The following is a 14,659-nucleotide window of genomic DNA, read 5'->3' on the forward strand; positions in this document are numbered from 1 at the left end:
ACAATGTCTTCATCAAAACCTCTTCTGGACTCACACCAATTCCCCCTTGTTTTTTCAAAACAGACAAAAGATTTTTCAAGGCGTGGTGTGCACGCTCAATAATTGCCTGGCCAGTAGAATTATAAGGGACTCCAAACAGGTGTTGTACCTTCCACTGGACGAGGAAGGTTGCAAGTGTATCAGAACGATATGTGGGGCCATTATCTGTTTTGATCTGTGTAGGAACTCCCATGACGGCAAAAAACTTGTGATAAATGATACTTTACCGCTTTTGCATTTGCTGAGGTCAAAGCTGTAGCCCATAACAGTCCTGAACAGGTATCTATGGACAAATAAATGTACTTTTGTCGGCCAAACAGTGCAAATTCAGTAATATCAGTTTACCATAACTGGCCTGGCTGCAAGCCCCGAGGATTCACTCCCTTTTGTTGCAGAGGCACTATGCGAGCACAATCAGAACAAGCTGCAATAATGGATCAAGCTTGTTCCTTGGTAAGGGTAAACTGTTTTTGGAGTGATGCTGAGGATTGATGGAAAAACTCATGAGCTTGTCTGGCTTGTTCAAAAGGAGATACATCTCTCACTGCCACGAGTTTGTCTATAATGCTGTTTCCCTCTACTAGCCCACCTGGTAGGTTAGAATGTCTATTTATATGCATTATAAATACTGGCGCTGTCCTATAATCTAACACGTTCCACAAATCTAATAATGCCTCAAATACAAGGAGTTGGAAACTTGCTGCAAAAGTGCTCTATGTATTCTTTGTACAACTCCCACAAGATAAAGAGAATCTGCTACCAGATTAACTGGGTAGTTATGCCATTTTTGTAATGCTGCTATCACCGCTTGCAATTCTAAAATTTGAACTGATCCTTCAGCCACAACAATCTGTGAATGCCACTGACCGTTCTCAAACCATACAAAACCTCCTTTGCGTGAGCGACTACTCACATCCGTGAAATGGTTATGGCATCTAATGGACGCTCAGTAACAATTGACATAGGCTCCAAGGGGAGGTTGGTTTTAAATATGGGATACGGTGGATAATGACTGTCCACCTGCACCGGAATCCAGGTAAGAGCTAAGGCAAGATTGTCATGTTTGAGAAGGATCTGTTGAAACAGATTGCGAGAAATGGGGATCACAATTTTAGCAACATACGACCCAGACAAAGTCAGATATCAGCTTAGTCCTTTCACTACCACTTGGGCAATGGCTTCCCACCTTTGAATGATGGTTTTTTGTTTTTGACTGTGTCATGGAGACACCCCAAAGATAGTTTAGATGGACAACAGGGTCCAAAACAACTTTTATTCAGTAAAGAAAGTGCAGCAGATTAGCTGGTGGAAGACGGGGTTTTAGCTCTCCAATAGTGACATAAATACAGGTTCGAATATCAGTCGAGGTAATTATTAAAGGTGCAGCAAATATTAACAATGGAGATCCACAGTGTGCATACACATGGCTCACCAAAAACAATGCCAGAGCCGTCCCTGACTCCAGGAAAAGTATACACTTGCCTGAATCTGCAAGGAATTATTAAAGAAAATACACGTGCTTATATTTAAGCACGGAATAAGCACCTGTGATCCTGTGAGGAATTATTAAAGAAAATTTTATCACTCACCCACGTGGTTCGGTGGGGTGAATCCCGGTCCCAGGAAATTACCTTAGGCAGCCATCCTGCCTAAGGGGGAGGGCTCTTGGCTGCAGACTTTGGCCTGCGCTCCAAGAGGTCCGCACAACCGGCGGCTGGCCTCGTTGGGAGTCCTGTTTAAACAGCCTTGTCAGATCTGACTGTAGGCATTCCAGAAACTTCTCTGCACCCCTACTCTGGCTGTGGGGTTCCCTGAAGCTTCTAAGCACCCCCACTCTGGCTGTGGGCACCCAGTTGCTCCTTGACACCTCTATGCCCCCATCCCTTCTCTCTCTTAATGACCCTGATCAATGGGTTCCGGGGTTAAAACAAAAGAAGCTGTTAACCCCATTGCAGGAGAGGGGGGGGAAGATGTGTCTGCACCTTCCATATCGAAGGAAGGAAGGGAGGGGGAGGGGGGTGTGCATCTGCCACAGACTGTTTAGAAATATCCATTCTAATAGTAACAACGGATCTTTTTCTTCCGTACTCCACTGGGCCAAAAGTCCTGCCACCTCCTTATTGGTATTATAGACATAAAAAGTAACAGGCAATTCTGATCTTATCTGCTGAGCAGTATTCTGTGAAATTTTTCTTGCAATTTGCTCAAGCGCTTTTTGTGCTTCTGGTGTAAGGCACCGTGGTTCTTGGGGGTCTCGTCCCCCACGAAGGAGACTAAACGACGGTTGCAAATCTGTAATTCCAACAACATTTCTTATCCATTGCAAGTCCCCTACCAACTTCATTGCATCGTGAAGGGTTGCTACCTTTGCTTTCATAGCAAGCTTCTGAGGTCTAATCATGGCCTGAGTTAGTTCATATCCTAAATATTTCCATGGTGCGGTTCGCTGTACCTTTTCTGGTGCCACAACCAGACCCCACTGACCTAATTGCTTCATCAACTGAATTATTGTATCCTGACTAATTTCCTTTTCATTGCACAAAAGGATATCATCCATATAATGATAGATGATCATCTGAGGGCGTTGTTGCCTAAATGACTTTAAAGCCAAATCTACATACCATTGGCAAATAGTAGGAGAATTTTTCATTCCCTGAGGTAACACTACCCAATGATATCTTTTCGTGGGAGCTTGGTGATTAAGCACTGGAACAGTAAAGGCAAACTTTTCACAATCCTCTGGGTGTAACGGGATTGTGAAAAAACAATCCTTCAAATCAATGACAGTTATATCCCAATCTTTTGGAAGCATGGTTGGGGTAGGAAGACCTGGTTGCTGTGCCCCCATATCTTTCATTACTGCATTAATTGCCCTGAGGTCCTGTAACAAATGCCACTTCCCTGATTTCTTCTGGATAGTAAAAACAGGTGTATTCCACGGGCTGGTGGAAGGGACCAAATGTCCGAGACGGAGTTGCTCTTCAACCAACTCCTCTAAATGTGCGAGCTTTTCTTTTGGTAATGGCCATTGATCCACCCAGACAGGATCATTTGTTTCCCAACTCAGCTTCATACTCGGCCGGGTGTCGCTCGCCGCAATGGCCATTATCAAAAAGGTGACTGCATGACTATTCCCCACTGAGACATCACATCTCTTCCTAATAATGCAATTGTCGTGTTTAGAACATAAGGCCATACCCATGCCTCTAAGCCCTCGACCTCTTATCTTAACCATATGTGTGCTGATGTGGGTAGGAGTGGCCCCCCCTATTCCCACTACCATGGTATTTACTGCTTCTAAAGGCCAACACGGAGGCCAATCAGTGCGAGGGATAATTGTCACATCTGCGCCTGAATCTAAAAGCATTCTTTTTCTTTTAATCTCACTTCCAGGCCCATATATGGAAACTACCCTAGATGGTTTGTCCAAAGTCAGTTTTTCTGTGAAAGCAACCACAGGGGCTCCGGTAGAGCCAAAACCTTTCTGATCTCTTTCCGCATCTAAAGCCTTTGGGACACATACTCTGAAGGGTACCAATTGCGCTATACGGGTCCCCTGTTTAATAGTCACAGTGGGCATTAAGACTTGCAACATAATGCCTAATGGTCCAGCATAATCAGAGCCTATTAATTCAGGCAAAACAAACAATCCCTGTCTTGAAGCAGAAGAGTGGCCTATTAAAAGCGCACTCAATCCATACCCTAGGGGCCCCATTACTGTAGATGGAACTACATGTACAGACTGGTCTGTTATTGTGACGTCTGTTCCCACGGCCAGATCAACACCTGCGCTTCCTGAGGTTGCTGCCCTGAGCTCGGACAAGCAACCATGGCTGTTCCCCCTCTCGGCTGGTATTGTGGTGTCATCGCACCCCAGCCCCTGGCGCTGGCCCTCCCGTTTCCTGACAGCGGTGTCCCATCTTTTTAAAATTTTGATCGACACTGCACTGCTAGGTGTCCATACTTATCACACCGACTGCACATGCCATTGAAGCACGAATAATCGAGGGCAGCTGGCGACTGGCTAGTGCCATTACTAGGTCCCCCTCTCCGAGCGTACTGAGGGCAATTTCTTTTAATATGTCCTGTCTGTCCGCAAGTAAAACATGCTAGGCCGTGAGAAGAAGGGCTTCGGCCTTTCATTGCAGGCTTAAGTGCTGCAGCCAAGGCTGCAGCATGAGCCTGAGCATGTATTTTTGCCTTTTCTACCTCCTGTTGCAAAATCGGTACCCGTGTACAAGTTTCCACCATCTCTGCCAGAGAAGCAGTTTTCCCCAAGCCGGCTAATATCTGTTGGCATTGGGTGTTTGCATTCATCATGGCCAAATCTTTCCCCATAGCAGCTTTTGCCTCTGGAGTCAGGTTAGGAGAAGCATCTATAGCTTCTTTTAAATGGTCCACAAACTTCATATAGGGTTCCCCAGTGTCACGGAGGCACCCCGAGGTTAGTTTAAGGGACAACAGGGTCCAAAACAACTTTTATTAAACCGGTCAGAAACAGGGTTTTAGCACTCCAAAAGTGACTTAAATATAGATGCGGATATCAGTTGAGGAAAATTATTAAGGGGCAGCAACTAATACAACAGGCGGTCCATAGAGTGCATGCACATGGCTTCACCCAAAACAATGCCGGAGCCGTCTCTGAGTCCGGGAGAAGTACACACTTGCCTGTACACGGTGTGGGATTATTTTAAAGAGATACACGTACTCATAGTGAGTACGGAAAGTCTACACTCGCGATTCTGAGAGGGTAAATTTATAATATGCTCGCAATCCTGCGAGGGTTAATACTCGTGCAAATGTGCATGGAATATTACATGTGCTTATGTGGAAGCACGGGAGGAAAATACACTCGCGATTGTGCGAGGAAATAATTTATACACGTGCTTGTATTGAGCACGGAAAGTTACACGTGCAAATGTGCACAGAAAGTACACATGCTTGTATTAAACATGGAAAGTATGCATGCAAATGTGCACAGAAAGTTACATGTGCTTATGTGGAAGCACGGGAGGAAAATACACTCGCGATTGTGCGAGGATTAATTTTACACGTGCTCATATTGAGCACGGAAAGTTACACGTGCATATGTGCACGGAAAGTATAAATACACTTGCAATCCCGCAAGGAGAAGTTTTACTCACACCCGTGGCGGCAAGGCAAACGGAGTCTCCATCCCGGGGAGGGTGGGCTCTCGGTGGCAGCATCTCGCTCATGCTCCAAGAGACTCACGACAATGGGCGGAGTCTCAACGAGAGTCCTGTTTTTTTTATTGGCTGATCAGATCTGACTGTAGGCATTCCAGAAGCTTCTCTGCACCCCCACCCTGGCTGTGGGGGTGCCCCTGAATCCTCCAAACATCTCCCACACTGGCCGCGGGCGCCCAGCAGCTCCCTGGTGCCTCGGCACTCCCTTCTCCTAACGGCCCTGGCCAGGGTGCTCTGGGACCAAACAAAAGAAGCTGTAGCAGAGAGAGAGGGAGATGTGTCTACTCCTTCCATGATGAAGGAGGGAGGGGGAGAGAGGGGGGTTTGCATCCTGCCACACCCAGGATCCTGCTTTATTGTAGAATAGGGTGGCACAGGGTTACCTATATTTGGTAATTCTTTCACTGCCGCCAGGGCAAGCCCTTGCGTTTGCTGCAAAATCCTTGGATGAAGTGCTGCCTGAGTAGCACCATCCGCATATTGTCCACGACCCAATAATTGGTCCATGCTAGCTAATCGTAATGGATCATCAGCTGGTAAATGAACATTTTCTAATGCTGCCAATTCCACCTTCCCCTGCCACTTGTCCAAGAACAGCAGATACCCCGCTGGAGGAAGCAATAACTCCATCAATGCCCTAATATCTGTTTGAGTTAGTACTTGCCCCTTGAAAAATGAATTGATTAGCTGCATCACATGCTTATTATCCATACCATATTGCATAACTGCACTTTGCAATTGCTTAACCATTTTCCGATCGAAGGGTGACCACTGCCTTTGTCCTCTGTTATCTATGTGCACTGGCATTGCTGTAATACTGCCAGGTAACATAATCCCTTCAATGGTTGCATCCCTGATTACCCCTTGCCACTGTTGCCCTGCATTATGAGAGTGATGTCGAGGAATATCTCTACCCTGATGCACAGGGGTAGCACCCAAATTATCATTACTGTCACTGCTATACAATTCCCTTGTGTTTCCCTGTGGATCAGTGAGTCGAAGCATATTCGCGAACCGATCTGCTGACCCAGTCTCTAGCCCTTTTCCATATCACGCTCTCAAATATTCATCTGCTTCCCTTATTGACCACATCCCATCTTCTACACATTTCTTTGCCCATGTTTGTATTCGCTCCATTTTTATTTGGAGCTCCTTGAGAGTGAGGTCCAGTTCCACCCCCTCCTGTTCCTGTTTTCCCCATTTTTCATATTCCCTGCCAATTGCCTCCAACCCATCCTTAATTGCATCTGACACCTTTTTATATGCTGTTAACTGTGAAGTTTTACCAGCACTGCCATCTAATCTTTTCATAGCTTTTTAAAACTTCTTGCATCTGGGTCTCCTGCCATCTAAGCAAGTCCTTCAAGCTCTGCACGTGGCTCTCCTCCTGGAAGTCAGGGTGATTTTTTTGATATAAAATATACAAAACCAAACTTGAATGTCCCGGGGTAGAGCAGTGGGCGGAGCTGGCATGGCTTCAGCAGTTGCAGGGCAGGCACCCAGAAGTCATGGATGGGACTTCACAGCAAACCGGAACTGGATTCAGGGATGCAGGGTCTCGGGCCTAAGGTCGCAGGCAGACAGGCAGGGTCCTCTTTAGATGCTGTCCATGGTCAAAGAGACCGAGATCCTCATGATCTCCCTCTTATATAGGATGTATGATGTATATGGGAAGGAATACTCGGTCAGTTTTAGTCACCTGTCCTGTCCACCTCTCCTGTAAACACGCCTCTCTCAATTATGGGATGTGTGGCATCTTATCAGTCTTCTTGGCTGTCATAGCAATAAATCTAAACATGAGCTTCTTCACCATTCCATTGGTCATCTTATCAGCTCCGAGCACAGTGTCTGAGAAAAAATGTGCAGCTAACTTCAGGAAAGTGCAGTTACTTAGAAGAACTTAGCTGAAAGGAAAATTCACTAAAAGAGAACTGGTCTTGTTTTTAACAAAATCAGGACAGATGGCCAACAAGTGCCAAGGCCTGTTTTTCTAAACAACCCATGCCCTCTCATCACATTTACCTTGAGGGGAGCCTGGGCAGAGCCACAGGCAGCAGTACACTTAGGATGCTGGGGTACCTGGGGTGTTGGGGTACCAGGGTGTGTAGAAGCACTCTGCCAGCACTGAGGGCAGCGGAGATGCATGGTTAACCCACTGGCACAAAAACATGGCCTGACACGGAGCAGCCACAGCTGGGATAAATGGCCCAGGAGAGTGCCAAAGGATGATGGAGAGGGATAGAGCATGGGGGCAAGCATGGGAGGATGAGACTGTGCAAAGGAGGGCAAGGGAGGGCAAAAGGGCAAGGGAGCCATGGCATGGGGTTGCCCAGGCTGTGGAGCCCTGCCTGCCACCAGCAGTGGGAAGAAGGCACTCAGCGTGGGGTGGAAAGAGCATGTCCAACAGCTGGGGACCCACAGACACCATCCAACCCAGGCTTGTAGAGCCCCTGCAAAAAACGTTGTGTCCAATCCATGGGGTGGAAATGGCTCTCCCCTGTGAGGAGGATTGGGGTGTGGGTGCCAAGTTCAGGGACACTCGTGGGAGACACAAGGCATGCCAGCACTCCTCCCAGCCCATGCTCCTCTGGTGGCACTAAACTTTATCCAGTGGGCAGCCAGCCTGCAGAATAAGGTGACATCAGGGTTTTGATCATGTCCCCTCTTCGTTGTCCCCTCTTTAGACCAACAACCTCATTGCTTAGTCAAGGTGGGGTTGGCTCTGATCCCACCTGTACTTCCAGCCTCCAGAAGCTATCCCATCTGACTTACCAGCTGTGGGAAGCAGGATGGTGTCACTCCCTGAGTAGCACTTTGTCCCATCCTGTCCCCCTTCCTGGCTCCTGGTTGCACAGCTCTCTCTGAGTTCCCTGCTCAGCTCTCCCCAGGGTCCAGTTGTTCTGGTGAGTGGTGAGTACAGGTGAGCGGACATGGCTCAGAGCTGTCATCTGCCTGCATGCTGCTTGCATGCTACCTGTACACTGCCCGCACTCTGACCCAGTGTCCTGGGGGCTCTGGGGCTGAAGTATCTTCAAGGTGCTGGGCAAGGATACGTGCCCACATCCCATAGCCTCCCTGGGGCCTGAGGCAGCACCAGGGAAGTCAGCCTAGCTATATGTTGGGGTTGGGGTTTTTTTTTCTGTTTAGAGAGAAGTCTGGAGCACAAGTCTTATGAGGAGCAGCTGAGGGAACTGAGGTTGTTTAGCCTGGAGAAAAGAAGGCCGAGGGGAGATCTTATCACTCTCTACAACTACCTGAAAGGAGGTTGTAGCATGGAGTGTGTTGGTCTCTTCCCCTAAGTAGCAAACGACAGGATGAGAGGAAATGGCCTCAAGTTGTGCCAGGGGAGGTTCAGATTGGATATGAGAAAAAATTTCTTTACGGAAAGGGTTGTCAGACATTCAAACAGGCTGCCCAGGGACGTGGTTGAATCATCATCCCTGGAGGTGTTTAAAAGATGTGTAGATGAGGTTCTTAGGGACATGGTTGAGTGACAGTGTTAGGTTAACAGTTGGACTCGATGATCTTGAGGTTGTCTTCCAACCAAAATGATTCTATGATTCCATGAAAATAAAGCACTTGTGAGGAGCTGGAGCCAAGCTGCCCAGTGCCTAAAACAGCAATCACAGCACTTCCTTGGATTTATGGTGTTTGCTTTCACAATGCCAGCCGTGATCCTGGGGCTGAAGGGGGTCCCTGGCACTGCAAAATAGCCCTGGGCAGCACTGCAATGGAGCCAGCCCGGGGCAGGCAGCAGAGTGCCAGGCGAGCAGGGGGAACCACTAGAATGTGTCCCCAGGAGGAGCTCAGCCTCATCCATGCCAGCTGCCCTATCTCAGCTGCAGGAGAGTGGGGTGGGGAGCCAGGTGCCCTGCTAGGGTTCAGGGAGCTGAAGCAATCTGCATGCACCAGAGTGGAGCCAGCCATGCTGGCAGCCTGTGTGGGAGCGGCAGAACATACAGCTCCAGCCACCTGGATGATAAAAGATCAATACTAACATGATTAACAACTCCAGACATCTGGATGATCAAGGAAGACTAATACTAACATGATTAAATCACAGCAATCAGTCAAAATACAAAGCGGTCTTGGACAGGTTATACAGGATGACTGTGTGCTTATGAGAGTGAGAGGCCGGGCTGGAAGACCACTCAAAGAATGCATGAGAGTGAGAGGCCGAGCTGGAAAACTGCCCAAGGAATGTGTGTGAAAGAATGTGACTGAAAACAGTCACAAGACGAGTGTGGTGTGTCTGGAATAACATTTTTTGAAAAAAACATCCTGTTTGACCTCTTGGTCCAGATCTGTAGCTGTAAAATATAAATTGAGAAAGAATTAATTAAAGGGAGCTCTACTCAACTCTGCTCTGCTCTCGCTGCTAACAAGAACTCTGTGTGCGTGTGTGTGTCTGCGTGTGTCATTCTCAATCGCTGCAGCCTGCCCCAGCCGGTTCCAGGACTGTGTTGTGCAGAGCTTTGTGTAGATGTTTCTGTTCTTGCAATAAAGTTTTTAAACAAATAGGAGGTCTCCAGCCTGCGACTGTCGTGCAGGGCAGGCTGCGTCCAGCACCAGGAACGGTGTAGGAATACAGATCTTTGTAAGGCTGAGTTTTGCACATTCAGATGTTTATTAGATTTCCATGCAAAGGGGAAAACTCTTTGAAAGGTTTGGTAGAAATGGGGAGCTAACTGTTGAGTGGGGAGATCTCCATTCTAGCTCCTGAATGCACAGCATGCATTCACTCCAGCTCCCCAAGGATCCCAAGACCAGCAGGATGCCTTCATACCCAGGAGCACAGACAGAGAACAGCCCGGGGAACTCAGTGCTCCTCAGTTTTGGATCATCACTATCGTGCTGCCGCAGCATGTGGCTGCATCCATAACACCAGCATGTGCCAGCAATGCAAGGCTGGCCTGCCAGGAGCCTCCTCTGGGCAAGGGTAACAGGAGTACTGGGCTGTGCACATGAGACATCTTTCCCACGAGGCAGGACAGACTCACCTGGTGCCCACCTGGGCATTGCAGATGAACCCAGGGGGACGCTGAGGTGAACACCCCACAGCATGCCAACGACAGTCCTGCCTGACATTCCCACTAGATGCTTGAAGCACCACAGGCCCTTACCAGCTCTCCTCACTTCAGATGGCGATGGAGTTGGTGCAGAACTGAGATACATAGGAAGCCAGGATGGGATTGGTGGGAAGGACTATGATGGGTAAGTCCCAGCTGAAAGTGTCCACTTTAACTTGTTCCCCCCAGTCCAGAGGATGGCCTCCAACTGGCTCCCAGAGGTCACAAACTCAAAGTACAGCTGCCACTTCAGGGACACTGTGGGCTAAAGGAGGGTCAGCAGCCAACACCACAAGGGACAGGGACAGAAGCTGTCTTGTGCTGGCTGTCCTGGTAAAGGGACAAGAAAATAAGCCTACTCACACAGGCCAGCTCCCTCCCACACAACCCAGCCCTGCAGGGCAGTGAAGGCAGGACTGGGGAAATTGCCATCCTCCTACAGAAACCAGCAGGGTCAGGTCCCTTCCCTGTTGGTGAATCCATGGGTAGAGCTGAGCAGAATGGGCAAGCTGAAGCTGCTCTGGGACATGTGCAGGCAGACCTCCTGATGGCGGGCGGGCATGCTGAAGGAGATGGGTTGACCCTGCTGGTGCTGGAACTCCTCCTGGATGCTCTCCTCTGTCTGCAGGCTAATGGAGAACTGCAGGGCAATCAGCAGGATGCTCACTCTCACACACTCACACAGCCCTGGCCAAAGCCTTGGGGCCTCCATTTCCCAAATGAGCTCAGAACTGAGGTTATTCCCCACCTCATCCCCCAAGGGGACCTTGACCTGTCCCAACAGATGGGATGAGGGATGAGTTAACTCTAGATGTGACACACGCCCTGACTCAAGAGATGAGACCAGGTGTGAGTTAACTCTGGGTTAATTCTGCGCAGTTATGTGAAGTGAATGACCTCTGGGGTCCAATTCAATTGTGAGTTTTACTAAAAGTACTTGTTGGAATATTGGTTACAGCGAATGGTGACTTGGCAAAAGTATAACAGAACTTATCAACACATTAACAGCAAAAATCCTACTATGAGCGGTGTATTGGCAACCATCAGTAGCTATAATATGAAATTTAACCAGAAATCAAGAGCAGAGCTTAAAGATGGTGTTATCCTTATATGTTCAAAAGGGAAAGAGAGTGGTAGAGAAGGAAGGAAAACTAAGGTATAAGGGAGAGAGAAAGAGAGTAATATATATATATATGGAAGGAGAGACAAAGAAATGGGGGTATAGAAAAAAGGAGGAGAGAAGGAAAGAGCAGAGAGAAAGGAAGAAAGAAAAGAGTGAGGGATCCAGTCTCTTACGGCCCCACAGTGTGGATGACAGGACTTGTACAATGATGTGTAGCTTCGGTGTTCCATGGCAAGGATGCTGGGGTCAGGAGCGCAGCATCCTCCAATATCTGGTTCAGAGTGAGGGTCCTCAGGGTGCTGGTATTCTCCCGATGAGGCCGAGCTAGTATTTCCTTTGGTGAGACTGGTAGGCTGGTCTTCCCTCGATGAGACTGACAGGCCCTTAGATGAGACTGGTATTCCCTCAACTGTGCTGTTTTAGGTGAGCTTTTTATAGCTCCCAGAGTAGAGGAAAGTCTGGGTGGGGGGAAAAGTGGTGATTGCGAAAGAGGGACAAGTCTGGACAAGTCCTGGGCCACGTTAAAAGGGTCTCAACTTTTCCCCTTTGTTTGCCGAGCCGAGCATATCAGGAGATGGGGCTATGTGCCCTCCAGTACATCCTCCATCTCTGGTCAGTCAGCCAGCCTGATCTGTGGCTCGTTAGCTCATTGTTGATGTGTAGATCGCAGTTCCCGGTGCTCTGAATGTGTCTTCTGGCTGAACTAGTTTTGTCACAATGTTTTCAGCCATGATCCTTATCAATACTCAACAGACCTCAGCTGGGTCCCACTAGAAACCCTACAGCAGCCCAGTGCCACCTCAATTCCTTCTCTCACTCCCCCACCCAAAACCCCTGCCTCTCTCCACAATGACTCCAAAACCAGCACTGACCTGCAGACATGGGATGTCTCCTTCTGAGAAGTTAAAAGGTCCCAATAATATCCTCTTTGATCTTATACACAGTTTTAAAGATGCAGAACCCCACCTTCCCACAAGTGTTACTGATGTTATACAGGTCTGAGGAGCAAGAAGGGGGGGTAAAGGGTTGCAGCAGGATGAGGCTCTGCTCCATACAGCACTTTGGGTTAATAAAAGATCCCAGCAGAAATGACCCCACACCTGTTTCTTGTGTGTGAAGGACAGGTTCTGGAGGCAGCATTCCCTTTGGGAAACACATGCAATGAGCAAGAGCCAATCACATGCTGGATATACTGGGGAGAAGGTCTCTCTGGCTGAATTAGGAAGAGCCTGAGACTGGCAGGGAGAGTCTATGGGAAACTTCGATCCAAGCAGGCCCTGATGGAGCTGTTCCACAGCCCCAGTCAGAACTTTGCTTTGCCAGAAAGAGATTTTTGCAGTGAGCACTGAGCTGTGCTTCGTGCCCAGGTTAGGACAGAAGGTTCAAGCAGGGGAAATGACCTACAAAGGCTGCGTTGGGAGGTGACCACCATGAGCAGTTGTCACCTGGTCTGCCAGGTGAGAATCTTTCTTCAAGTCCTCCTCCTCCTCCAGGAAGGGGTTTGAGGGCACCACAGACTCATCCTGTGGGAACTGGTAATCCTTGAGCCCTGGGGAGAAGGCAAGAGTGTCATTGGGGCAGGGTGCAGCCAGGCCTGTGTCTACAGGTTGTTGTTTGGATTTAGTTTGAGAATAATAAGATAACGAACACTTTGGGACAGAATTAATGTTTTTCTTCAAGTAACTTTCCAGTGGTTTTGAGTTGGAACAAAGAGAATTTAAGAACTTACTGTTAGCCGTTTTCTGAGAGACCAAGGTCTTTCTGGGATTTCTGTCTGCAGGTATGAGGCAGCTAAGAAGGGAGGCATAGATGGGACAGACTTTGACTGACATCCAGGCTGATCAATGAGAATATTCCATGCCATTAGCGTCATGGTATGTATTTAATGAGAGTCAGGTTTTCCAGCTGGGGAGACCTCTTCCAGTTCTGTTCCATTTTGGTTGAGTTCCATTCAGGAGTTCCTTTAGTTTGTCCTTTTGCCATTCTGCTTTTTTTACAGTCAGCCTCTAGACCTTTCTGCCTCTTTGGTCTTTTCTCTCTCTCCCTGGGATCAGCTGTTTGGGACCAGGGTGCTCTCTTCCTGGGACTGACTGCTTGGCACAAACAGAGTTTGTGAGGAATTGCATAGAGCATGACCATGCTAGCTAAGAAAAAGAAAAATTTCTAACTGCATGAAGAAAATTAACTTGATTTCAGTCAAACCAGCACACCAATATATTATGGGAACCTAAAAGCAAGGTTGGGCAGACTGTCTGTCCATTAGACAGTATTAGTTTATCCCTGACCAGTGGGTGAGTAGTGATTTTCCCCGTTGACGTCTACAATAGAAACTAACTGCTAGCTAAACGGAGGCTATCCTTTGTAAGTGTCCTTATCTACCATCAATATTTGGGCTCCTGTGTCAATGAGGAATGTTGTTAGGTAGCAGTTATTAACTGCAACCATCATCTAGGGACTGGGATCCTTAGCAGGGGGAGTAGCAGCTGCCATTACCTCCACTGAATCGAGCTCCACCCTAGTTTCCTGCATATGCATGGTCTAGATTTACTGCTGATAGATTTGGGTATAGCCTGAGCTCACTTCCCTTGCTTCTTCTGGCTCATTATCTCTTAAAATCTTACAGCGTCACCCCCATCTCCTGACACAGACCCCATAGCTATCAAGAGAAGTTAATGAGGAAAACCCAGCCAGTTTCCCTAGAACAGGAGTTGGCAGCCCATTTAACTGACTCAGAGCAAGCCCCTTATCTAAGCACATTTTCCATAATCTCTTACACTCAGCAGTAACTGAGAGCATTTCCCAATTTCCCCCTTTTGTTTTTGTCTTTTGCATGGAGACAGGCTGTCTCTTTTCTATTACATTTACTTTAGTTGAGGTTCTCCCCTGGTTTTTATCCTATGGGGAGTATAGTGGTAAATCTGCTAGCATACTCTTGGAAAGTAGTACTGTTTAAGTTTGTCTTAATGGCCAAAGCTAAAGATTTCAGCACCCCCTCAGCTCCCTTTACGATAGGTCGGAAGTGTACAGGCTCAGGAATCACCTCCAGGGATTCTGTTCTGCAGGAGGGGGCAATGGGTGCTGGTCCTTCTAACAGAGCTAAAATAGTTTTCAACAGGGTGGTTTGCAGGGTTGCTGCTGATTTCCAGGGGCATGCACTTTTTCCTCCACAGTCAGTGGGATGCATAGCATGTCCCCAGCAGAAACCCATAAAAACCACACAT

Source organism: Patagioenas fasciata, chromosome W (assembly GCF_037038585.1).
Source record: "Patagioenas fasciata isolate bPatFas1 chromosome W, bPatFas1.hap1, whole genome shotgun sequence".
NCBI classification, from domain to species: domain Eukaryota; kingdom Metazoa; phylum Chordata; class Aves; order Columbiformes; family Columbidae; genus Patagioenas; species Patagioenas fasciata.